Source organism: Balaenoptera borealis (genome assembly GCF_965194805.1).
Source record: "Balaenoptera borealis genome assembly, chromosome: 13".
In the NCBI taxonomy this organism is placed as follows: Eukaryota; Metazoa; Chordata; class Mammalia; order Artiodactyla; family Balaenopteridae; genus Balaenoptera; species Balaenoptera borealis.
The window spans coordinates 13,846,406-13,873,355 of record NC_138870.1 but is presented as its reverse complement, the minus strand read 5'-3'; the positions used below and the strand labels follow the sequence as shown (position 1 = coordinate 13,873,355).

The 26,950-nt window shown below is 39.4% G+C and overlaps 1 protein-coding gene across 2 annotated transcripts in view; it reads right to left on the bottom strand.

Moving 5' to 3' along the window:
- LOC309609897 (uncharacterized protein) overlaps nucleotides 1–26,950 on the bottom strand; it is a 465,108-nt gene that overhangs the window by 403,104 nt on the left and 35,054 nt on the right. Inside the window, exon 2 of one of the 2 annotated variants that reach the window (XM_082352029.1) lies at nucleotides 19,688–19,793. The exons of the other annotated variant lie outside the window; for it this stretch is intronic. The gene's annotated coding sequence lies outside the window, so the exon portion shown is untranslated. The remainder of the gene's footprint in view (nucleotides 1–19,687; nucleotides 19,794–26,950) is intronic. 2 annotated transcript variants of the gene reach the window in all.

The following is a 26,950-nucleotide window of genomic DNA, read 5'->3' as shown; positions in this document are numbered from 1 at the left end:
GAATTCCTTTTTCATCCCCTCTCCCAACCCACCCCTTCCTAAACCCATGCCATCTCTTGCATTCTTGATCTTAGTTCACTGGAGGAGAGAGGTCTTTTAAAGTAAAGGACCGATGGAAAGTCAAAGTAACCCTGGTCCCAGAATTCTATTGCTTTAACAGAAGCTCTTCATCCTCATACAAGAAAGGGAGATTTGGGACTTTTTAACCAGAGAGTTGGTCTTATTAAACACTTTCAATAGCAGACTGTGTGGATCACCATGCAAAAGCATCCCACCATGCTGATTGAAAAAAAAATCCTTTGGACTGCCAAATTTGGCTTGATCCCTCTCTTTCTTTCTCTTATTTTTCTGCTTGGTCTATGAATTTCAGCAGGCCAGTAGAGCCAAGTGAGAGCCTACCTAAAATGTGAAAAAAAAAAATAAAGTTTCACTGAAGACTTCAAACCCCTTTAGCCCAAAGCTAGGACTCTTTAAAAAAAAAAAAAAAAAAATCCCGTCTGTTATCCCACTCTGTTCATCTAAAAAGCAGGTGCTCATTTGTAAGCATCTGTCTTCTCCACCAAACACCTTCTAGGCAGGCACACAAGGAAAGCTTTGGTTTGAATGTCACAGCCTGATTTGATAAGACATATCTAGCCTGTTAATTGGTCTCTAGGCTTTATTCATCTATCTCTTATCACTAAACTTGCTGCTCCTAAAGAGGAGACACAGAAAAATTCTCAAGAGCTGGTGAGTAGCTTTATCAGGACTTTAGCATTCTGTCAGTGCCTATGGTACTCAGCTGCTGAGTTACCCTGAAGAGGACCAAACGCTGGTTGAAGAGAATAGCATGGCAGGGAGAATTTCTTTTTCCCCGTCTGTTACGAACTGAATGTTTGTGACCCCCTGCCAAACTCATATGTTAAAATCCTAGCCCTCAATGTGACAGTATTAGGAGGTGGGGCCTTTGGGAGGTGATCTTATAGAAGAGAGCCCAGAGAGCTTTCTTACCCCTTACCCTCATTTGAGGACATAGAAAAACAATGGTCATTTCTGACCCAGGAAGTAGGCTCTCATCAGATACCACATAGATACCAAATCTGCCTATGCCTCAATCTTGAACTTTCCAGCCACCAGAACTGAGAGGAAGAAATGTTGTTTTAGCCACCCAGTCTGTGGTATTTTCGTTATACCAGCCCAAACTGACTAAGACACCGTCCAAAGATACCACTTGGCTCAGAGAGATAGAAAGTAAATTTTTAAGTTATTACCACTTAATCTGAAAATAATAAATGAATCTCAAATGCCCAATAGTCACTGGAGTAGGCAAAGAAAGTACCAGACTATATGGTTTAACTTTCTAAACTATAAAATGTCTGATGCAGTGTTTGACACAGAGCAGATACTCAGTAAATGTTCTGGTCCTTTCTCTCCCCCCTTCCTTCTCTGTTCCCTCCTCTTCCTTCCCTTTCCATCTGTTTCTATTACTACCTTGCTGTACACGACTACCAGGCAGGAAATAGGCCGAAGCCAAATTACTTTAGCTCAGTAAGATGAGAAGTCCTATTCAAGACATGAATACTTAGAAGACTTCAAAGTCTTCTAAAGAAGTGTTGGAAGGCTAAGGGGAGGAACATAGTTTCTTGGCCAGGCAGCCTTTTATGCATCTTGCAGGAGAAAATATTTCTGTATCTCATGTAGATGCCACTCCCCAAATCTGAAGTCCCTAAAATCTGTTTTTCCTTCAGTAGATGGAATGGCCTTACATCAGGTGAGAAGAATGACTAAATGCCAAACAAAGCCTGAGCAAAATATGAAGTGGGAAAAACTTATATTTCACATTTTTACCTCTCCTCTTACAATGCCCCTTAGCACTTCACCTGCCTAATCCTGGGAGTCTATCCTGCACCCTCTGCTTTCCATGAAATAAGAACTATCCTTTCTTTGTTATTCTTTAAAACCACTGATGTCTGTCACAATACTACTGCCTTACATCAATATAAAGCTTTGGTGTTTGACCAGGGTTATAACTGATAATTACCACTCTTGGGCTTCACAACTCTGCAAAACAAGGAAAGCAGTTGCCCCCATTTTACAAATAGACAAAGTGAAGCTCAGGGCTTCTTCAAGGTCAAATGGCCATAAAATAAAAAATAATGTAAGGTAGCCTTCCTATTTGCCTTCACTGAGACGACAGCACGAAAGGAGCTTTGTTTGGAAGGGTCTCTATTGCACCATAAAGAGTGAAACATGATTCCAACATGAAAGTTCTACTCTCATGACAGTCATCTTTTCTAGGCCTTTCTGGTTGACCTTCTCAGTTTATCTCTACAGCATTAATACAGTGAATTTTTAAAAATTTAAAAATTGCTCCAAAAAATAAACTACCCTAAGAATTATGTTGGGTACTTGGGTTTGTTTCACTGAAATGTCTTCTCAAGTTCCTTATGATGCTTATGCCCAGACTCTACTACCTGAAGAAGTTAACAGGAGAGATCAAATGAATCCAGTGGCTATTCAAATGAAATGAAGGAACTTATCCATACCCTACCCTTCTTCTATCTCAACAATCTAGATTTGGTAGTTGGTGTCGAACAAACTCATAAACACTGATGTATAAAGGTCTTTAACATACTCGATTTTAAATTACTCAAATAAGGACTAGAAATTACTAGAAAGCAGGTCGTTCCATTTACAACTTCAGAGCTAAGGGAACATGTGTAATCTCTATCCATATATAAATTAGTATTTCCCACACAGCTCCTGTGTGATAGCGGGCTGTCACCAGGCTGTCACCCCAGAGCATGTGGATTTAAAAAAATGGAAGGAAAGAAGGGAAGGAGGAGGAGAAAGGAAGAGAGGGAGGGAGGGAGGAAGGAAGGAAGGAAAGGGGAAAAAAAAGAAATCTTTAGTCTTTATCTAAATACTCAGTATTGAATAAGTCATTTTGAGAACTCGATAGTAGAGTCAAATCGCCTTTTTGAGTCTCGAAGTAAATTATCAGCCTGGTACAGACCTAGGCTAAGACAGATATAGCATTTAACTTCACGGGTGGCTATAATTTCTGGATCTGCGAAAGAGTGATTCCTACTTAGTATATTCCAAAAAGGACATGAAGTTTCTTAAAGGCCCTGTATAAATCAATTCACAATCATACTCAGATAGTCTGACTGTGACTCCAAAATGTCTGAGTTTCATTTTCTCCCTGTTAAAGATGAAACCACTGACATTCATTTTTTATGGACATTTCCATCTAAAGACTTTTTTTGGTGAGTTAAAATTTGAAGAGCATGAAAGAGAAATTATTCTGATTTATGATGACTTCCAATCAGGACCAATTAAGAGAAAATGAACCAGGGAAATTGGAGTGGGGAAGGGAAATAAGATCCTGGAAAGTGAAAGTATTTAAACCTAAGTTTTCTTGCCTTTGCTATCCCCTGGGTAGAATCAAGCAAAGGCAGCCTCAAGATCAGGGTCCTTGTGCCCCCAGGCCTCACCCACATTCAGCTGTTTCACCTCTAATCTTGCTCTAGGCACAAACAGCTTCACCTGGGATTCAGCTACACCTGTGCTATGCTACCCTTTACCCAGGAGGCTATCAGACATACAGAAATGCTTGTCCTTTATTACAACATTCAAGTATTAATGTAAGCGAATTCTTCTAATAGTACCTCGTGCTCCAACTTATTTCTGACTTGGTTCCCACCTAAACACCTTCTGGCTTCAAGCTGAAAATCCAAGGCCTCAAATTTCACACATTTTTTAAAAGTATTTATGTCAGTACTCAGATCTGAGCACAAGGGGCTACAGTACTGGGTCAGGGCTTTAGAGGATCCCCATAGCACACTGCGTTCCTACACAAGCATGCACATACCCACACATACACACACAAACGCACGCACATTTATTACGGACTGCATGGGAGCTTCTGTCTCTCGGGGTATGGCGCTGGCACGGGACAGCTTGCATTTTAATCGTTCACCCTCATGACCAACGCTGTTAAGACCCCAGAGAAACACTCTGCATCTCCTGCCCGCAACTTCTGCACAGAAGGTGACTTCATTCAATTACTGTAAAAGTTTGTGGGTTGTGCCACTGCTGATGAATGGATACTGCTTTAGAGCACGGAGGAGATTCCAGTGGCAAAAGTACTTAAGAGACGAGTCGAATTAATTAACCTGTCAAATCTTTCCTCTGAGGGAACGTGAATGCAACAGATTATTGAATAACAAAGTATTGTTTCCCAGTAATGCTGTTTTTGGGGGTTTTTTTGTTTTTTTGTTTTTTGCTTTTGTGTTCCAATTCATGGTTCCAGAGGTATTCACAAATTAGTACAATATGTGCAACCACTGCACCTGGTAGCTGAGAAACATTCTAGAATCTTAAATGTTCACATTACTCTTACATTTGTGTGTGTATAATTTCGATATATAAATACAAATATATACACACACACACACACACACACATACACACACTCAGATTTCTCAACCTCGGAACTATTTACAGCTGGGATAGGATAATTCTTTGCTTTTGTTGCTGTGGTTCCTCCTGTTGCCGGTGCTTTTCTGTGCGTTGGAACCTACTTAGCAGCACCTCAAGCTTCTCTCCACTAGATGCTAATAGTTTCTCTCCCCAGCAACACTTGTGAGAACCAAAAATATCTCCAGAAATTGCCAGATCTCCCCACATGAGAAGCACTAGGCTTGACATTACCTGTGAAACATGACATGGTTTCACTACCTTGGTAACCTGTTGGCTATTGAACTCTAGAATTGTGCATTGTTCTGTCTTTATAAAAACATTTAATACGATTGAATTAAATGTTTTAAAATTTAATTTAAAATGTCATCTCTCTTAAACTACATTTAAAACTTTGATATTTATTCACTATATTCTGTATTTTACTTTTCAATAGACTACCTTGAATGTTTAACAGACTATTTTGGATATTTTAGGAGAATATAAAACCTATATGAAAAGAAATTTTAATTTTTGGTTTTACATTCACCTTAGCTTACATCTTTTGATAAAAAAAATATACTGAAATATACTTTGCATGGATGACATTTTTAATTTTTCTAATGAATTGATTATGAGAGAAATAGAAAACACCAGAGCAAATCTCAGAAAATAAAACCAAACAAAGCGCCTAAGAGCATAAATGGAAAATCTTTAAAAGGTGGACTGCTTAAATTTTTAAAAACTAGGAGCACTGAAAGTGAGGAGACATCTGTCTAGCATCACCCCCTGTTTGAACCACATTATCTTGGGTGAGATGTGGTGAGGCCAGATGCAGATGGAGAGAGAGAAGCCGGAAAGAGTGGTCCCAGTTCCCTGAGGAGAACACAGCAGCGGAAGCATAGGTCAATCACGAGGCAGAAAGGGGGGTGGGGGGCAAGTGCCTCCACTGTAATTTCTATGGGAAGGAAAGGATGCAGCCCGACAAGCATGTTGAGGATCGGCTAATTTGAATAAATCCAGTGGGCTCTGGAGGAGAGGGACTGTCCCTGGTTGCCTGGTACCTGGCCCTGGGGCAATGAGAACGGGTATATGTGGCCCAGATAAAGCAGGTGATTGGGGGTGTGGACTTAGCTTCTCAAGAAGAGGAACTGACCAGCCTCTAGCCAAAGCCTCAATGCTAGGTCAAGACAGAATTTTTTACAACTATATTACACCCACACATAGAATTCAGGGACAGGACCTTGCAAATTCCTCATTTGATAAAGATGCAATTACTGATCATAAGAATTAAATGAGTAAGAAAGTTTTTTTTTTCAGAAGACAATAAATGCAACAGACCATTCATCTTCTTTACTAAGTGAAGACTTCATTACTGATCAAACAATGAGAAGAAATGTAGTCCTCCTGTATTCTTGCCCCGGCCTGAAAAATTCTAGGTGCAGATCGAATTGAACATGATTCAAAAAGGATTTGAAATGACTTAAAGAAATTTATGTATATATATATATATATATATATATATATATATATTCTGGGGAATAAATGCTAGATGAAGGGAAAATGAAGAGAGAAATATCCAGAGGTGTAGTCCTGTTCTCCAGAAAACTGACTACATGAGAGCTCATGTCTTTAGGGCTTAGATCTTGTAGGGTTTGTAGAGATGCCACAAATGTGACAGCCTAGTGACCTAAACAAAGAGAAAAGCATTATTTGTTTCAAAATCACATAATGCCTATCAGAAAATAAAAACTACCAGTTGCTCAGGAGAAATGCGCCTTTTATAGAAACCGGGAACCTGAGAAGAATCCATTCTCAATTCTTGGAGCTGAAAATCATCTGTTGTGTATAGACTGCAATTAACCTTTGTAGCCGGAGGTTTCCTACACCAAACATTAGCTAAGACGTTCTTTCACATCATGGTTTCCCTTCGTAGGATGCACTGGGGCCAATGGTGCAGCTGTTCTCACCCCGGCTTACTGTCACCGCTACTCAAATTTCCCAGCTGCTTCCAGGGAGAGGGGATGACGAGGAGCAGCTGGACCTGTACTAATGCAAAATCTTTAATTGGCAAAAATGCACCTCGACTGACGCCATTGCCTAAGGCACCGGGTGACTGCCGTGGCAGTACAAGCACCATCCCCACCTCTTCTCCATCTTCCCCAGGTTCCGAGCACAGAAAATGACCTCTAGGTCAGCTTCTGGATGTTAACTGGCATCTTATCACCGAACAAATGATGTTACAGTTGGAAATTACAGAGGGAGGCATCACGGTTTACATATTTCAACTCATACGTTTTTGCTCAATAAAATTAAATGCTTCTATTATCTCTACAGCAAATGTCACAAAATAGCAAACTCAGTGCAGGAAGGACGGTGTGTATTACATCGTCCAAGAGGAACCACTCTTTTATAACCAATTAAGCTCATTGCAGTTGAATATTCTAACAATTGTCACCAGTGTACAGTTCAAGCTACCACCTCAGTACAATTTGTTTACAATTATCAGGGTTACAAATGGCCTTCCAAATACATCCTGGGGAGGTCTGACAAAGTTTTCTGTCAAGTATGTACTGGCCCAGCAGGGCAGTTTTCAATCTGGCCCCAGAATACTACAGGAGATCAATTTCCAAGTTACAACAAGTATCTGACCTATACATGCTTTTTATGTGATGTGTGAGCTGTCATTTCCACACTGGACCACCTCCTCTAAGGCTACTTACTATAACTATTGTTTCTTCCAGCTGTGAAACAATTTTAAAGGCACTCACTGATCTTTGATAAATTTAAAAAACCCTCCCCTCTAAAACAAACAAACAAACAAACAAAAAACCCACCTGTTTCTAAAGGCTTGACATTATGCAGAAATTATTTTCAGAGTGGCTATAATTCTCCATCTACTTCCCCTAACTAAGCCTAGTTTCTCTACTGTCCTGGTTGTATTTAACAACCTTTCATATTTAGTGAGTGCTTATTCTTGCTGGGCACTGTCTCAGGTGCTTTGCTTCACACACATTATGTCATTTTATGTTCAGGACAACCCTATGAAATTATCTCCATTTTACAGATAAGGAGACTGAAGCTTGAATGAATGACCTGAAAAATTTGTCCCAGTTAACCCAAATAAGATAAAGATCTAGGATTCAAACTCAGGTTTGTCTGAACACAGATCCTACATCTTTAACCATTATCCGCCTAACAATTGTGCTCTAACTTAATATTGCAGATGCATGTTTTGCTGATTTAATCAAATTTGTATATGTGTATTACATGTATACATATACACACATGCATACACATATTTGTACTGTATTTCATGTATATAATAAGTTAAACAGACTTTTGGGACTAGCCAAAGAACCTTTCAACCATGCTCATTTTAATTTTTTAAATAAGGTGTATTGGGTTTTCCAATTTAAATTTAATATCTCCTCATTAGGGAAATTTGGGGATATGCACAAAAGAAGAGAAAAGAAAAAAAATCATCCAAATTCTTATGTTTAAAGCTGAATACTTTCTAATATTTTGTTAATCGTAAATTACAATATTTTGGTTAGGAAAACATTCTATGGGAATGCACATTTTAAATGTTAAAGGCATGATCTTATAACATTTTTGATACAAAGTTTAGCCAACATAGGAGTCAAACAGACATAGGTTCAAATCCCAAAGCTACCACTTACTGGCTGGTGACCTTAGGAAGCAGTTTGACCTCTTGAGCCTGAGTTTCCTTGTATGTAAAATAAGAATAATAATTATTCCTATCCCACTGGGATGTCCTGAAAGTTGAATGGGACAATACATGTAGAGTGCCTGGCAAACACTTAGTGCTCCAGAGAAGATTGAAGCAGTGGACATGGCATAATTTTCTTTTTCTTTCTGAATCGCTCTATTAAAATAGATAAGACAATTAGGTATAAACCAAAAATCCATGGTCAACATTTACTGTGAAACTAGATGACTAGATTTCTTTAGAAACCTCAAAATATCAGCCAGGGAGGACAAATCACCAGTCACAGGACCAGAGTGGCACCTGCATCTAGGCAGCAGAAAGCAGAGAGAAGCAAAGACAAAGCACCATGGACCCACTTGGGAACAGCCACTGAAACCAGGAGGGCTTTATGCAATCCAGTAATGGGCAAGTGCAAGGGGGCTCTCGGTAGAAACTGGGACTAGAAGAGTTTAGCACTTATGAGCTTTCTTCTAGGACAGGGGTCCCTTTCAGGAAAGGGCCCAGCACTAAGGAGAAACTTCTGGAATGTAATCAAAATTGAACAGAATTGGCCCAATTGAGACAAAGGAAAGAAAAGATCCAGATAAAAGTGGCGGTGGAGAACGGAACCAAGAAGTCCTGGAAAACAGCAGAAGAGGGGATTCTCTGAAGTTAGAAAAGCTAGCCTGAATCAGGCCTCTAAAATGTCAGAAAACTGATTTCACATGAAAATGAGCTGCAGAAAAGCATCGAAGTCAAGTCCTATGCAAAGTTATTATATGATAAAAGAGAATAGAAAGCAGAATAACATCACTATAGATAATAAAAGCATATCAGAAAGACAAGAATAGATCAAAACTGTAACCTATTTCAAATAAACTAAAAGACATTAAGAAAATGATACAAGATGTAAAAGAACAGTATAGTCAGAATTAGAAAAACTCAGAAATGAGGTGACAGAGCATAGGAAAGAATTATAAATAAATGAAAAGACATTTCTGGAACAAAGATTAAACTGGAAGGAACACAAAAGCAAATAAGCACAAAATACACCTTAAGAAAATAGGAGGTGAAAAGAAGGAAGGTTTTAAAAATCAAAAAGAAATAAAGAGATAAGGATTAAAGAGAAAGTAGCAAAGGAATATAGGCAAAGAAGATTCAAATTACATAATATAAGAATCTCTGAGGAAATAAACCAAAGCAAGAAAGAGAACAAATGCTAAAAACAATAATTTAAGAAAACTTTCCTGAAATTAAAAAAGAAAATTGAAACTATATATTGAAAGAACATACCACACATCTGAGAATATCAACTCAGAATGACCAACACCAAGGCATATTCTAATAAAGTCACTGGATTTTAAAGAAAATTAATTATTTGAGCATCTAGGGGAGAAGGGCAAGTGATTTATAAGGGAAAAAATTAAGTTACCGTAAGACTTTACGACAGCAATGCTTTATGACAGGAAAAAAAAAATAGAGTGACCTAATTAACATACTCAAGGAAAGAAGTGTCTAAAGGAAATATAAAGAAAAGAATTTTTATTTAGCAAAACTGACTTTCAGACATAATGAGCATACACAAACGGTTATCAACATGTAAAAACTCAAGGAATATTATTCCCATGAGCCTTGCCTGAGGACTATACTAGAAATGAGCTTCAGAGAACCAAAATCACTAGAGACATAGACACAAGGACTGATGGTGAGAACTAAATATATAAAACATATAGTTATTATAGAACTATGAGCAAATGAGCATTAAAAGGGGAAAGTAGAGTATTAATGGCTATATGCTTAGGCAATATAGATATAGTACAGCTACAAAAATTAATGGGAGATGGGGAAAGTACATGCAACAATATTTGTAGTTATTTTCAATGATCATATTGCCAGTGGTAGTATTAGTATCATTTGTGTATATACTATTGGAATTGAGTAATGATGATGAGTAATGATGCAATATTCTGATTCTATCATTCCCTGTGTCCTTGAGAACTAGGATTTTGGTATGGAAGAAAGGAAATGGAGGCACTCCCCTGGTGGTCCAGTGGTAAAGAATCCATCTTCCAATGTAGGTGACGCAGGTTCAATTCCTGGTCTGGGAACTAAGATCCCACATGCCACGGGGCAAATAAGCCCGCGTGCCACAACTATTGAGCTCTCACGCCTCAACGAGAGGGCCCGCATGCCACAAACTACAGAGCTCAGTGGTAAAGAATCCATCTTCCAATGTAGGTGACGCAGGTTCAATCCCTGGTCTGGGAACTAAGATCCCACATGCCACAGGGCAAATAAGCCCGCATGCCACAACTATTGAGCTCTGACGCCTCAACGAGAGAGCCCGCGTGCCACAAACTACAAAGCCCACGTGCTCTGGAGCCCACGCGCCACAACTAGAGGAGAGAAAACCCGCACACCTCAACTAAAGCCCGAGCAGACTGTGCGCCATAACGAAAAAGATCCTGCATGCCTCAACAAAGATCCCGTGTGCTGCAACTAAGACCAGATGCAGCCAAAAAAAAAAGGAAAATAAACAAATTAAATAAATAAATATTTTTTTAAAAAAGAAAGGAAATAGAGATGCTATACAGAAGAAGTTAAATAAAAAGCTTTGTCTTCCTGAATTTAAATTCGAACTATTAGTATGAACTCATAAAGTAACGTGTCCACTGAAGAAGCCTTGAAACAATGATCATCCCAAGCAAAGAGACTGTGGTTTTGAAATATCATTTTCCCTAAAAAAATGTCCAAGGCTTCTTAGAGAAGTAGCTATTTCCATATCTGGGGCCAGAAACGTACAAGATACGCCTGAAAAATCTTGACACACCCAATAGCAAAGAACTTACCAAAGAGTCATGTAAAGAAGACTCAGAAGCCAACTTGAAGAGGTCCCCCACTAGCCAAATACAGGACAATTTGAGCTTCAATAAAGATATCTGAATGGACAGAATGGCGATTGAAATCCCTTCACTTGCAGAAGGGATCAAACACAAGTCTGGTCAAGTGTGGATCCAGCTGCCTATTTGTAGGGAATACAGAAGAGAGAAGAAAATGTTAAAGTGAAAAATCCAGACTATGGGAAGCTGCAGATCAAATGCCCCAAGTTTTTCAACAGATATTGTGTGAGGAAAAGAAAGGGATGGAGGGGGAGATTGCAGATTCAAAGAAATTTAAACTTTTAAAAGCAGGCAAGACAAAAGTACAGTGTCTGGGGATGCACACTTTTTGATAAAACTCTAAAGAAGTGCAAAGAAGTGATTATTATAGAATCTGGGTAGCGGTTACTTTGGAGAGAAGGAGGAGAGTTGAGATTGGGGTGGGGTACACACAGGGGCTGCTGGAGTAGCAGCCCAGTAAAGTTCTATTTCTAAACCTGAGGAGGGGTTACAAACATACCCACAGTTCATTACTCTTTGCTTTTCTGTGTGATTTTCTGTATCCATGTTATATTTTACAATAGAAATGTCAACCAAATAATAAGTGCTAAATAAATATTAGCTATACTTAAAATTAAACTGAAAACATCTTTAAATGTCCTAACATCATAATAAACAGCCAAGTGGTGGAAAACAGACTCAAAATTAAGATGTTCTGAGAAAGTCTCAAGAAATACATAGATTTGGCTTGAATCTTGGGAACTGACTCTAGGGAAGATATGAAATCGAAGAGTTTTGTTCTCTTCCTGGGTTGGAAGGGGAAGTTGACTATCCTTCAGGATTAGAGCTCTCAAAAGGATGAAAAAATTAACTCTAAGTGCTGGGAACAACAGGAACAAAAGGGGAATAACCTTAGGAACAACTGAAATAATCAGTCAAAACCCAAGCAAGGTACGTTTTGGGGCTGAGAGGCACGGACACGGAGCAGCCAGCAGATGCATGCTGCAGGTGTGAGGATGTGACCTCCTCTATGTGACAGGACAAAGACACTTGTTCTGACCCACGCAAGCCAAGCCAGGCCTCCTTGATTCTCTGGTTCCCATTTTTAGTATTTTGGAACACACAGGTGCCTAGCACTGAGCTGGAACCAAGGCCCTCGGTCTAATGCTCCTTGGAACGTTTTAGCTCTTAAAAGAGTGCACTCTTGTCTATCTAGAAACAGTTAAGTGACATAGAATGTCTCAGGTCAGTCTCCACAGCAGGATGACCCTGAAACCGAGAGCTGCATGCATGAGGTTTACAGAGAGTGCCCACAGGGACCACCATCTGTGAGGGAGTGAAGGAGAAGAATGGGGCAGAGAAAAGACTGGAGTTGTGATGCAGGCAAAATACAGACCACAGACAATCCCACAGAAAGCTCTGGAGCTGGGCTAGCTATTCAGACTTGTCTCACCTTGAGGTAAGGGGCACATGGGACTTCACTCCCACCACGGACACCAGCACCCCTACCACCCCCGCCGTTAACCACTCATTGGATGTGGGCTGCTCCTGGGGAAGCGGTGTGACCTTAGGCTAAGTAGCTCTGTCTTCCTTTGAGGGTAATTCCCTGAGAGTCCCTCAGGTAAGAGCTGTTAGTCACCAGTATCCCCAGGCGCAAGGACAGGAGTGCCTCCGTCCTAAGGAGGATAGGGACGGAGCACCACAATCCACTACAGAGAGCAATCATCTCACTCCTCTTCAGTCAACCCGTGGATCATGCATACTTTGTCTCTACAAGCTGGCACTTCATCTGGCCCCTTCAGTGCCTTTTGGCCTTATGTTCAGAAGAGTTTTGGGCTTCCCTGGTGGCGCAGTGGTTGAGAATCTGCCTGCCAATGCAGGGGACACGGGTTCGAGCCCTGGTCTGGGAAGATCCCACATGCCGCGGAGCAACTAGGCCCGTGAGCCACAATTACTGAGCCTGCGCGTCTGGAGCCTGTGCTCCGCAACAAGAGAGGCCGCGATAGTGAGAGGCCCGCGCACCGCGATGAGGAGTGGCCCCCGCTCGCTGCAACTAGAGAAAGCCCTCGCACAGAAACGAAGACCCAACACAGCCAAAAATAAATATAAAAATAAATAAATAAAAGATTACTATAAAAAAAAAAAGAAGAAGAAGAGTTTTGCCTTAAAGTTCCAAAGATGTCTGAGAATTTGGCCTTTAAAGAATTTTCTTTGCATACTGACCTTCAAGTGAAGACTGACAATGCATTCCTAGGATCACAGCATTCTCATCCACTCGTACAACCAATATTTATTGAATGCTTTCTGGGTGCCAAGTCCTGGGAGCTAAGCAGGAGGACCACAGTGGTGAATAGAACAGAGTCGCCTTTTGGCTAAAGCTACCTGTCATTCAGTGTCGTTCAATTCTGCATAATGATGACGCTCTGCATCTGTGCAGAGTAATCCTTCATGTTACTTCCCTTCTGGGGTTGGATGCTACAGAAGATCATTATGTCATTCTTGAAAAATCCATGACAAGATTCTTCTGAGACATTTCTTCCCGGAGCTAAGTGGAGTCTTTGACTTGATGTCTATTTGAGACAGTAGGCAGATGAATTAGGCAGGGGCTTTAGACAGCAATTCAGGATAGTGTTCCTGACACCTTTATAATGATCAAGTTTCACTCTTTGGGACAGTTGAAAAAACAATCACCACCTGTGTTTGTAATCATCTGATATTATTCACTTTCTTGCATAAATGCATAGAACATATGTTAGGATATAATTCTCCATGGATCTTTCTGTAGGTTTAAAGCCTAAATCTAATACTTGGGCAATGGAATATATTTCTCACTTTGTAATATTATTATTATTACCTCAGATTGCACTATATTCTAATTATTTGCATACACATCACTTTCCTTTCAGCCTTTTTCAATATCCTGCCCTATTAATTCTTCTTCCCATTTGTTACTTCAATCATTTGCTCTTCACAAATGCATCCGTCTCAGCCAATAAATATTAAACATACTCGAATTTCCTTCACCTTAAAAAAATCCTCCTCAACTTATCTTTCTCCTGAATGTGTTGCTTTCTCTCTTTCCTTCCTTGTGCAGTCAACTAACATTCTTGAATGAGCAGTCCGCACCTAGTGTCTCCATTTATTCACTTTCTGTTTATTTCTCAGTCCTTTGGTATCTGGATATCACCAGAACCACTCATCTGGAACTCCTCTTGGTAAGGTCTCTGGTCACCAGTGACTTTTCTCTGCTGTGATAGTAAATTCTATGTATCAACTTGCCTGGGCAATGGGGGGGCTCATTTGATTAAAAGATAAATATCTTTGATTAAAAGATACTTGATTAAACATTATTCTTGGTGTGTCTTGGGAGGATGCTTCTAGACAGAATCAGCACTTGAATTGGGAGACAGAGCAAAGCAGATTGCCCTCCCCAGTGTGGGCGGGCCACATCCAATCCACTGAAGGCCTGATTAGGACAAAAAGGCTGAGTAAGAAAGAAGTCTCTCTCTCTGCTTGACTGTCTTTGAACCAGGGCATCTGTCTTCTCCTGCCTTTGGACTCAGACTGGACTAGACCCTCAGCTCTCCTGAGTCTCCTGCTTGCCAAGTGTAGATCTTGGTACTTCTCACTCTCCATAATTGCATCAACCAATTCTTTTATATATATATATATATATATATATATATATAAAAGATATATATATATATCATACACTGCTATGTATGTGTGTGTGTGTGTGTGTGTGTGTATGTGTATATATATATATATATATATATATACACACACACACATAGTTTGTTCTGTGTTTCTGGGGAACCGCAACTAATACAATCACTAGGTCCAACTTAGTTCTGCTTCACATCCTTATGGCATATGAAGTCATTTACCAAACTCTTCCTCTTCAAACTCTTTCCTCTCTTAGTATTGTCACACCCCTTTCTTCTACTTCTTATCTTTCTGACTCCAATTCATTGGCTCTCCTCCTCTCAAACGTTCACTAAAGTTGATATTTTAAAGTGATTCCTTTTTCTTTTTCCGTACTCTGTTCCCCAGTGGAATATTATTTCAACTTCAACTACTGTGTATTTGCTTTGTCTTCCAAGTCTTCACCTTTGTAAGTATTCATCCTTCTGATCCATACACATTCTCCCTGTCGCCTAGGAGGTGTTTCTCTCTGGATGCCTGCATGCACTTCAGACTTATTCAAGAGTAAGCACATTCCTGTCTGCCCCTAGGTTCTTCATGACCTTTTTTTTTTTTTTCTTAGATTCCATACATATGTGTTAGCATATGGTATTTGTCTTTCTCTTTCTGACTTACTTCACTCTATATGACAGACTCTAGGTCCATCCACCTCACTACAAATAACTCAATTTCGTTTCTTTTTATGGCTGAGTAATATTCCATTGTATATATGTGCCACATCTTCTTTATCCATTCATCTGTTGATGGACGCTTAGGTTGCTTCCATGTCCTGGCTATTGTAAATAGAGCTGCAATGAACACAGACCTACTAGAGAATGGACTTGAGGATATGGGGAGGGGGAAGGGTAAGCTGTGACAAAGTGAGAGAGTGGCATGGACATATATACACTACCAAACGTAAAATAGATAGCTAGTAGGAAGCAGCCACATAGCACAGGGAGATCAGCTCGGTGCTTTGTGACCACCTAGAGGGGTGGGAGGGAGGGAGAAGCAAGAGGGAAGAGATATGGGAACATATGTATATGTATAACTGATTCACTTTGTTATAAAGCAGAAACTAACACACCATTGTAAAGCAATTATACTCCAATAAAGATGTTTAAAAAAAAAGAGGAAGCACATTATTCCCATCATTATCATTATCATTACCATCATCATCATCGTCCCAGTCATCCGAAACACCAAGTGGCTTCAACCTTTACCATTACCCTACATTCAGCGATTACCAAATCCTTACTATTTTACCCAACTGGCATCATTTAGATTCATCCCCTCTTCCCCACTCTTCTGCCTTATTTCTCATCCTTTATGACAATGACCTCCCACCTCCTGCGTCACGACAACACTGCCAACAGAGGTGTTATTCTAAACAAAGACAAGATAGTATCCCTCCTCTGCTTAAATGTCTTCTAAGGTTCCCCACAGTCAAAAGAACAAAACGTACGTTCTGACTCCAACGTGCTTTCCAGCTTCTCTCTCACTTCACCCCACCAGACACCCCACATGCAGCCAAGCCCGGTACTCATGGCTATTGCTCTTTCACGGTGACTCCGCCATCCCTCTGCCAACTTGTTCTCCATCTGGTGAATATCTACTCATCCTTCAAGGTCCTCACTAAAATGTCACTTTACCTGAACAGATTTTCTCAACACCTTCAGGTATAATCAGTCACTGCTTCCTTTAACTACCCGTATACTGGACACCCTCTCTGGCTTTTTATCATGATTGAGTTACATGTTAGTGTCCCCCACGCTATTAGGAACTCCTCCAGAGTAGGGACTGCATTGTATTCACCTTTTTGTCTCCAGTCTTAATGTGGTCCCTTGAAGATGGGAAGGACTCCATAAATGTACTAAATATTAATGTGTTAAGCATGTTAAAATGAATTAAACTTGAAGACACAGAACTGCAATATGATGGTAGTATCTATGAAATTTACATACTTTAACACAGCAAGTTCACATCTAAGAATTTATCCTAAATAATTTTACTTGTACACAAATATGGAGCCAAAATGATGTTTGAGTTTTTAATTGTGTTTATTTCTTTAATAAACAAACTTGGCTGGTCCATGTTATCTTTAGTCACTGCACTTCCTCTAATTTAGATAATATATTTTGTATAGAAAAAGGGTTTCCAGTATGACCTAATTTTCATTTTCCAAACTCAAAAAGAAACAAAACAAACCAAAACTCTACTTTTGGCAAAAAGGTTAGATATTTATTTAGGTAACGTATGGCTTTTAGTTGTTCAATACCCAGAGATTTTTAGGAATAGGTGATTCTTAGAAACTGATGAATGAACACTTAAAGATGTATTGTTGAGGGAACTCTACTCAATACTCTGTAATGACCTATACGGGAAAAGAATCTAAAACAGAGTGGATATATTTATAGGTATAACTGATTCACTTTGCTGTACAGCAGAAACTAACACAACATTGTAAATCAACTATACGCCAATAAAAATTTTTTAAAAAAGAAAAAGAAAATAGTAAACATTCAGAAAATACTTACCGAATAGATTATCTTTCCAGAAACAAACAAACAAACAAACAAGGTGTAATGTTGATCTTTTCTGACAACGGCCTCTTACTCTACCTTCCCACCCCCTGTCCTTCCCTTCTCTAGTCACAATATCCTTAGTTTGACATCCTGATTTGGCCTGTGTGTTTGTTGGAAGGCGGTACTTGTTCTCTTTGATAAGAAGCCAACATTCATATGATTTTGTAAAAATGAGGTGCAAGAGGTGACCTGCAATTGTTCTGTGATACCACTTCACTAGAGCAACTTGGCAGAAGAGCTGCAGGCTGGGGCCCCTTAGGGAGCTCCTCTGCACCCATGAGGGAGAGATGGAAGGCCTGGAGGAGTGGACGAGCTGGGAATCCTGCTGGACTAACTTCTTGGTGGGCTGTGGGCACAGGTGGCTGCTTCCCCTCTTCCAGCTGCCATCCAACTATAAAGGGATCAGCACAGACTCTCCTAAGAGTTCCTAGAACAATCCTCTTTCCCCTTCTGGCCCAGGTGACTGCCACTGGGCTACTTCTAAATCTTCTTGAACTGGAGTCAGGTTAAACTGTGTATCAACCCCAATCTCTCCTGGCACCACTACCAGGAACACTTAACTGCAGGCCCAGCCTGTGGCAGAGACCACACTCGCCACACCCTCTGCATGCCCTGGTCAGAGTGGTAGTAAGGGTGGTATTTAGCTCTGCCGTCATCAGCTACTTCCAGAAGAAGACTATGTGAGGAGACCAGCCTTAGGCTCATTTAATAGAAAATTAGTCCACATTTGAAAATGGATTTCTGTCGAAGAGAAGGGAAATTCTGCTAAAGGATTTATTTTAGAATAGTGTTAATTAATCCCTGAAGCTAGACGCGTGTGTTGTTTCCTGCTGTTCCTGAGAAAGCCTCTCTCGAGGCACCAGCACTTTCCTCCCAGCTCCGAGGTTCAAACGCTCAATGAAGCCTGCAGAGTTGCATGCTGGCCACCAACTTGGGGCAGAGCCCACAGAAGTGGCCTCTCTACTTTTCTCGAGCAGCTTAGCAGGTCTCCCCAATATGGACAGAAATATATATAGGGGCAAGGCAGGATGCAGATAGAACAGTTTAGGAATTCCAGAACTTGATAAAACTGGACAATTTTATGGGCTCTGAATGAATCAATACACATATACATAACTTCAATTATCCCATGGAATTAGGGGAGTAGGTCCTGTAATTACAGAAGGTACAATATTTCAGAGTCCTGGCATTAGGGATAAGTGCCCAAATTTCCCTTGTCTTTCACAACTGGAAGTAACAGTAGAAATATTAAACTGCACTTTGGCTGAGGGGCTTCTTTAGGGGAGGAGAGAGAAGAGAAGAATCCATGAACATAATCATTTGCAAGAAAAGAAAAGAAAAGAGAATATGATGGAAACTTAGGAAGACAAAAGAGTCAGTTCATGCAACCAATATTATTTGCAAGTCAAGAAAAAAGGAAGTGGCCAGGGAGTTAGATTGTGAAAGGTGAATAGGTACCAAGGCAAGGAGGGCCTTTGGGACACAGAGAATAGCACGAGGGAAGGTGGAAAAGGGTGAATGAGCAAGTATAATTCAGAGAACCTGGAGCGTGGATGTTGGTGAATAGGGATGGTCACCTGAGATGAGGCTGGAGAGAGCAGGGACCTGGACACTTGGGACCCTTTAGTCAGAGTGAAGACTCGGGAGATGGGAATTCAGGTCAACAACACCACCATGCACCGAGACGTAACCAGTAGTTACAGGAGTTTAAGGCTAGAGGAATAACATGTGCTGGAGTGGACTTGCAGAGAGCCACGTCCTCACAAGGGAGTGTATGAAAACCCACCTCTTCACTGCAAACCCACCGCTTCACTGCCCGAGGACCAGCCTCGTGTTCCGAGGTTCAGGGCCCAGCGCTGACATTTATTCACTACTTGAGCAAGTCACCTCATCTCTCTGAAACTCTTCATCCTTTCAAGCAGAGATATTTATAGCTATTTCACAGGGTTATTGTGACAATTAAATGATTCTATAATGTAGGTAAACGCATATAACACAGTGCCGGTGTATATATACTCAGTAAATGCTGTTTTTTTCCCTTTCTTCATTTCCCCTTTCTTCTACATTTTTACGTTACCATAACCCTACTGAAATGAAGTTCCACCTCTCCTCCCCTCAAGTTAGTCAAATCTTACTTGACTTGTTTATTTGTTGATTCATTAGTCCATTCATTCAGCAATGGTTATTAAGTGCTTGTCATGTACCAAGAAATGTGACAGGGGTTAAAGATGAACATGGCAGTGCCTACTCGATCGGAAAGGAGAAATAAATAAATACACAAAGGCAATGTAAAAATAATATGAAATCTTCCTTGACTACTCCAGTTGTAAGTGATCAATCATTTGTCTGATTCTTTATGCCGCTTTCATCACTTATGGTAAAATTACCTTGTAATGCAGTTAATTTTTCAAGTGGCCGTGATTCATCTCCCCAACCAGATCTAAGTTCCATAAGGATGGGCACCATATCTCATCATTGTAGTTTCTTCGGTGCCTTGATCATAAGAGTTTAATAAATACATGTTAATGCTTGTAATGAGATGGAGAGGCAGAAGCTTATCCATTCACACACTTACAGTTAAATTCCTATCACTAATACACTCACACTCTGTTCCTCCTTTTTTTGGTCTCATCATGGAATTGACATGAAAGGAAACAAGGCACGCATTAGCATTATAAGTTTTCATTCCAAGTACTGATGTGTTCTCTCCCATTCCCTACAAACGGTCCCCTTACTAAACTTTAACCCTTCTCAAGCCTTCAGCACCACCCATGACCTCCTTATATTCTGCAGATGGGTGATCTAGCTTTTATTTCACAGAAAAAGTAAAGCGTATTGAATGAACATTTCTCAAATGGTCTCCCCCCCATTTCTCATCAATCTGCACATTTACATCCCCATCTATTTCTCTCCCTCTCCCGTCCTCTCTTCACTCTTTCTTACCATTACACTCTTCATCTCTTGTCCGAATCTGATTTTCTCCCAACTTCAGATGAATCTTGCTTCCTCTCTTATTCCTCCCTGTACCACAACAAGTCCCCAGTATTTTAAGCCTTTCACTGCTGGCTCCATCCTCCGAGCAAATAAGCACGCTCCAGGGTCTCTAATTAACTAAAGAGGAAGAAGGGGAACAGAGGAGGGAGAGGAAGATGAAGCAAAGGAAAACCATTCCTTGACTGATTCCCTCCACTAACTGCCTTATCTCTGTTCTGCATTCACAGCCAGGCTTATTTTGGGTAGAGACGGCATGTTCAGTGACTTTTCCCAAAATTAAAAAATGAATATAGTCTCAATGCAGAAGTCTTAGAAAACATGTTGTAAGCATTTCTTATGTCTGTATATTCCTTTCAATATAAATTTAATGGTGGTAATTTTTTATATGACTGAACCATAAATTACTTAACCAGTGCCTTATAATTGAACATTAAAGTTGTTTCCAATTTTGTATCATCATAAATAATGCTGTGATCAGTATTGGTATATGTACATTTTTGTGCTTATCTCAGATAAGTTCTTTAGGAACACAATACAATTTCTTGGCCAGAGACCACATTTTGGAGGGGTTTAATAGATTCACAGCTAACCTGCCTTGAAAGGGTAAACTTAGCATCTACACTTCTTTCCCTGACATTCACTCCTTTTCTTTTTTAAACTAACCATGTAACCCTTTATTTATTTATTTATTTGTTTGTTTGTTTTTATTGAAGTATAGTTGATTTACAATGTTGTGTTAGTCTCTGGTGTACAGCAAAGTGATTCAGTTACACATATATATATATATTCTTTTTCATATTATTTTCCATTATGGTTTATTACAAGATGCTGAATATAGTTCCCTGTGCTATACAGTAGGACCTTGTTGTTTATCTATTTTATATGTAGTAGTTTGTATCTGCTAATCTCAAACTCCTAATTTAACCCTCCTTTCCCCTTTGGTAACCATAAGCATAAATTTGTTTTCTATGTCTGTGAGTCTGTTTCTGTTTTGTAAATAAGTTCATTTGTATTATTTTTTAGTTGCCCCATATAAGCGATATCATATATTTGCCTTTGTCTAACTTACTTCACTTAGTATGATAATCTCTAGGTCCATCCATGTTGCTGCAAGTGGCATTATTTCATTCTTTTTTATGGCTGAGTAGTATTCCATTGTATATATGTACCACATCTTCTTTATCCATTCATCTGTCAATGGACATTTAGGTTGCTTCCATGACACTCACTTTTCAATCCACTGAAGTCTAGCTTCCACTTCCATCACATTATTGGATTTTTTTGAATTGTCCTGTCCAGTTCCTACATTGGTCTCCCTAAACCCTCTAAAGCCTTTGGCACCATTGACAACCACTCCCCAACCCCATGAAATTTTCTCCTCCCCTGGTTTCTGTCACATCACTGTCCCTTGGTTTCTTTCTTGCCTTTCTGTGCCCCTACCTCCTAATTCAGTTTTTCCACATTGCCTACGCTTCCCGTTAAAATTGTTCTTCTGCCCTTACCCTCTTTTCTGTGTATTTGACCTTCCTGGTCGATCTTATCAACTCACATAGTAAACTACTACATAAAAACAGATAACTCCAAAATCTCTACCTCCAGTTTATAAAGGCCTCTTCTTACCTCTAGACCAGTATATCCAACCACCATTGGATGTTGCCTATAGAATAGACAAACTCAATATTTCCAAAATTGAACTCATTATCTTTCCCCAAAATTTGTTCCTTTGCCAGCATTTTATATCACAGTTATGATAACTCTTAGTTACCCAAACTGGCAACTTGGGGACACGCTTGCTTGATCTTGGGGCCATATCTACTTCTAGTTATTTACCAAACCCTATCCCTTTTCTTTTTAGAGTTCTCCTTTCCTCTGAACGGTGCCTGTCATAACTTATAATACCTTCATTTATATAGCACTTTACACTTTGATATTTGATTGGCCTTTTTGTTTACATCTTTCTATAAACTGTTTTTCTGTGGCCTTTGGGTCTATGTCATGTCCACACTGGGAACTGGGTGTGTATCATAAACACAAAAATCCTTTTAAGTATGAGGAAGGACATAAAATAATAAATTATGTGTTTACACTCAGTAAAATTTTGTTGGCTTGAATACATGAATAGATGAATGAGTGATGACATTACTGCTCCTTAGCAGAATTCTGAAATTGGAGGTACATCCTTGGGTCCTGCCTTCTTTTTCTTCATCCCTTCTATTATTCCTTCCTCTCCCAACGTCCCCAGGCCTTTCATGCTGACCAGTCTTTTTTGTGAAAGAGAAGAAATGATCCGATTAAAACTTTCACCGTGGTACCTCTCCTAGGAATATTTGCATATTGAGAGGTCAATGCGATCACACAATTTCACAAAAACAAATCAGTGACAAGGGGATTTAGTGTTTATCGTCCACTAGACAGAAACCATGGACCTAGGCTCATCCTCTGTGTCGCCAACTCAGCGACAGGGGTTGTGCTCTGAAAGTTGGTGGAGAAGAAGCCTCTCCCTAAGGGCTAAAACCGAAGCCACGTTCACTTTGTCTAAACTGCCCTTGTGGTACATGGTTTTGATGTCAATAAGCCACATATCCCAATCTCAGAAATTCTCTACAGTCCTCTCTTCAACAGTTTAAAGGAGAAAGAAAAAAATTTCAGACATGCTAATTCTGTGCACAGCTCTTGCATTAAGTCATTAAAATCCCTCCTTAAAGCTTTTCAGGTACTTAAGTGGATTTAAAAGAAAAGTGTAGGACTGTTTGTATTTCAAGAATTATATTATACTCAGTTGGCTTAGTCCATGTTTTTTATTTTTTCCAAACTCGAAATGGCCCCCAGCTCTATGTGGAGAATAATAGTACTGCTAGCAGGCACAGCAGTCTCCCATTTTTTCAGGCCGCAGGATTCCTCATTACACACAGCTAAGATAATGTTCTGCACAGATACACTGGGTGCTCCCCAAACACCATGGCATTTATGCAATACATTGTTTCATTGGTGAGGAAAGAGAAATTTCAAGGTGGGATCAGGGCAGCAAGAGCCTTTGAAGTGCAACGACATTATTTCACAAACTGTATATCTCCATCCAAAGATATTTCATACTGTAGACACTATCAATTTCACCCCACCGTTTTTTTAGCATCTGCTGAACTGTATTTGCTTTTATCCCTATGATGACATTAGCATGAGGAACTGAAGTGTTCCCCTTCTGCTAAGTAGCAATGCTTCATTTCCCTGGCACCTGCACCTGCCACTTGCTTTCTGAACCAGCAATACCTGACAAACGACATAACTGAAGGCTTCGTTTCTGTTATCCCTACCAACAAGGTGTGGTATGAAGAAGGCAAATACAACTCTGCTTCTCCTCCTCCTTTGTATTTCTTCTCAGAGGTATCCCTTCCAGTACTTCATTTGTTTACCTGTGCAATACTTATTGAGCATCAATTGTGTACAAGAAAGTTATATTCTTCACTACGATTCAACTCTCTGACAGGGCCTTTTTTGTGTGTGCTGGTGTTGGTGGTGGCTGTGAGATTCTAAGAGGTAGTCAAGAATGTCTACCAAACTCTTGGGAGTTTGGGATTGACATGTACACACTGCTATATTTAAAACAGATAACCAACAAGGACCTACTGTATAGCACTGGGAACTCTGCTCAATACTCTGTAATAACCTAAATGGGAAAAGAATTTGAAAAAGAATAGATACGTGTACATGTATAACTTAATCACTTTGCTGTACACCTGAAACTAACACAGCATTGTTAATCAACTATACTCCATTATACAATAAAATTTTCTAAAAAAAGAATGTCATAGAGATATCCACTTCCAGCCAAGATGAATAACAGTGACCAGACTTAGGCTCCTGCCTGAAACAACTAAAAAAAGACAAAATATATTTAAAAAGGAGGTTTTCAAGAAATTGGACACCAGAAAATTAAAGGCAACCATCACTGAGAGACAAGAAAGAAATGAGGTGAACCTAACAATTGTCCCAGTTTCCTAGCTGGGGAGAGTTCCCAGGCTGTAGCACAGGAGAGGAGACCCCAGGCAGAACCCCGAGGTGCACCTGAGTTGAGGAAACGAAGCTGGAAGTCCACATAGGCCAAGGCAGCTAGAATTCACAAAGAAGGGTAACCAGAGAGGAGAGAGCTGCAGACAGAGCTCTGAAGATCTACAGTGGATCGCCCTGGAGTATAAAAGAATTACACCCCATAATGGAATTCTGCCCAGAAATGACACAGGTGATGGGATTAGTAATAGACAAGAACACTGATTAGTAATAGACAAGAATACAGTTATGACAACTGTATTTCCTATGTTCACTATGACGAAAGACTGAACGTGTTAAGCAGAAACATGAAAATATATAAAAAATGCAAATCAAACTTCTGGACATGAAAACTATAATCCCTGAGATGAAAAATGCACCATATGAGGATGATAATAGATCAGATGCTGTAGATGAAAATAGTAGTGAATTTTCAGACAAAGAACTGGAAACTGTCCAAAAAGAAACACAGAAAGAAAAAAGACTGGAAAGAAAGGAGCAGATCTTCCATGAGTTGTGGAACATCTTCAGGTGGCTTAATATACAAGTAATTGGTATCCTTGAAAGAGATGGGGCAGATAAAATACTTAAGGGTATAATGATCAAATTTTTTCCTAATTAGATGGAAACTATAAACCCAGAAGTCTTAGAATCTCAACAAACCCCAAGCACAATACCCATGAAGAAAACTACACCAACGAACATCATAATTGGGATGCTTAAAACCAGTAATAAAAAGAAAAAAATTTAAAGCAGCTGGAGGAAAAAAAGACACGTTATGTACAGAAGGACAAAGATAAGGATAACAGACTTCTCACTGGAAATAAGACAAGTGAGAAGACAGTGGAGCAGCCAAGTTTAAGGTACTGGAAGAATGAAACTCTCAACCTACAATTTTATATCCTGTAAAAATGTACTTCAAAAATGAAGGCAAATATTTTTTGAATGCAAAAGCTGAAATAATATTTTGTAAGCTATGTGGATAATATAAAAACTTTTTTCTTATTATGCAATGCTCCCTCAAAGATAATTTGCATTTAAAACTTTTTTTTTTAAATTTATTTATTTATATATATTTTTTATTTTTGGCTGTGTTGGGTCTTCGTTTCTGTGCGAGGGCTTTCTCCAGTTGCGGTGAGCGGGGGCCACTCTTCATCGCGGTGCGCGGGCCTCTCACGGTCGCGGCCTCTCCCGTTGCGGAGCACAGGCTCCAGACGTGCAGGCTCAGTATTTGTGGCTCACGGGCTTAGCCGCTCCGCGGCATGTGGGATCTTCCCAGACCAGGGCTCGAACCCGTGTCCCCTGCATTGGCAGGCAGATTCCCAAACACTGCGCCACCAGGGAAGCCCGGTAATTTGCATTTAAAACAAAAATAATAAAAATGTATTGAACAGATTTTAAACATCATTAGTAGTTCGGGAAATGCAAATTAAAACCACAATGAAATACCATTACACACCTATTAAAAGCTCTAAAATTAAAAATACTGATGGTAACCTGCTGTATAAAAAAATAAATAAAATTAAATTTAAAAAAATACTGATGGTGTAGAGCAACTGTAACTCTTATTCTTGCACTGCTGGAAGGAATGTAAAATGGTACAACCACTTTGAAAAACAGTTTAGCAATTTCTTAAAAAGTTAAACATACACCTGCCAGCCATTTCATTTCTAGGTATTACTTAAGATATATGAAAGCCTAAGTCCACATAAGTACTTGTACACAAATGTTCACTGCAGCTTTATTTGTAATTGTCAGTAACTGGAAACAGTTCAAATGTCTAACAACAAATGAATGGATAAACAAGTTGGTATATCCATACGATGGAATTCTACTCAGCAGTAAAAGAAATGAACTACTGATACATGCAACAACATGGATGAATATCAAAATAATTATGTTGAGAAAAAGAAGTCAGACAAAAAATAGTACATATATATAAACTTCTAGAAAATACAAACTAATCCATATTGGTAGAAAGCTGATAAATGGTTGTTTGGAGATTTAATGGGGTGGGAAGGGGATTTCACAGGTATTACATATGCTAAATTACATTACTTTAAATTAAAGTTAAACTATATGCTTTATACATATGAAGTTTATTGTGCCAATTATACTTCTATAAAGCTGTTTTTGAAATATAAAAGAATGGCATTTAAGACATGGAAAAAACGCAAGTGCCCATCAACAGACGACGGGTTTAAGAAGACGTGAGATATATATATGTTTATATATATATATATATATATATATATATATGATGAAATATTACTTAGCCATAAAAAAGAATGAAATATTGCCATTTGCAGCAACATAGATTGACCTAGAGATTATCATACTAAGTAAAGTAAGTCAGACAGGGAAAGACAAATCTCATATGATATCACTTATATGTGGAATCTAAAAATATGACACAAATGAACTTATTTATGAAACAGAAACAGACTCACAGACATAGAAAACAAATTTATGGCTATCAAAAGGGAAAGGGAGGGGTGGAGGGATAAATTAGGAGTATGAAATTAACAGATACAAACTACTATACATAAAATAGATAAGCAACAAGGATTTACTGTATAGTACAGGGAACTACATTCAGTATTTTGTAATAA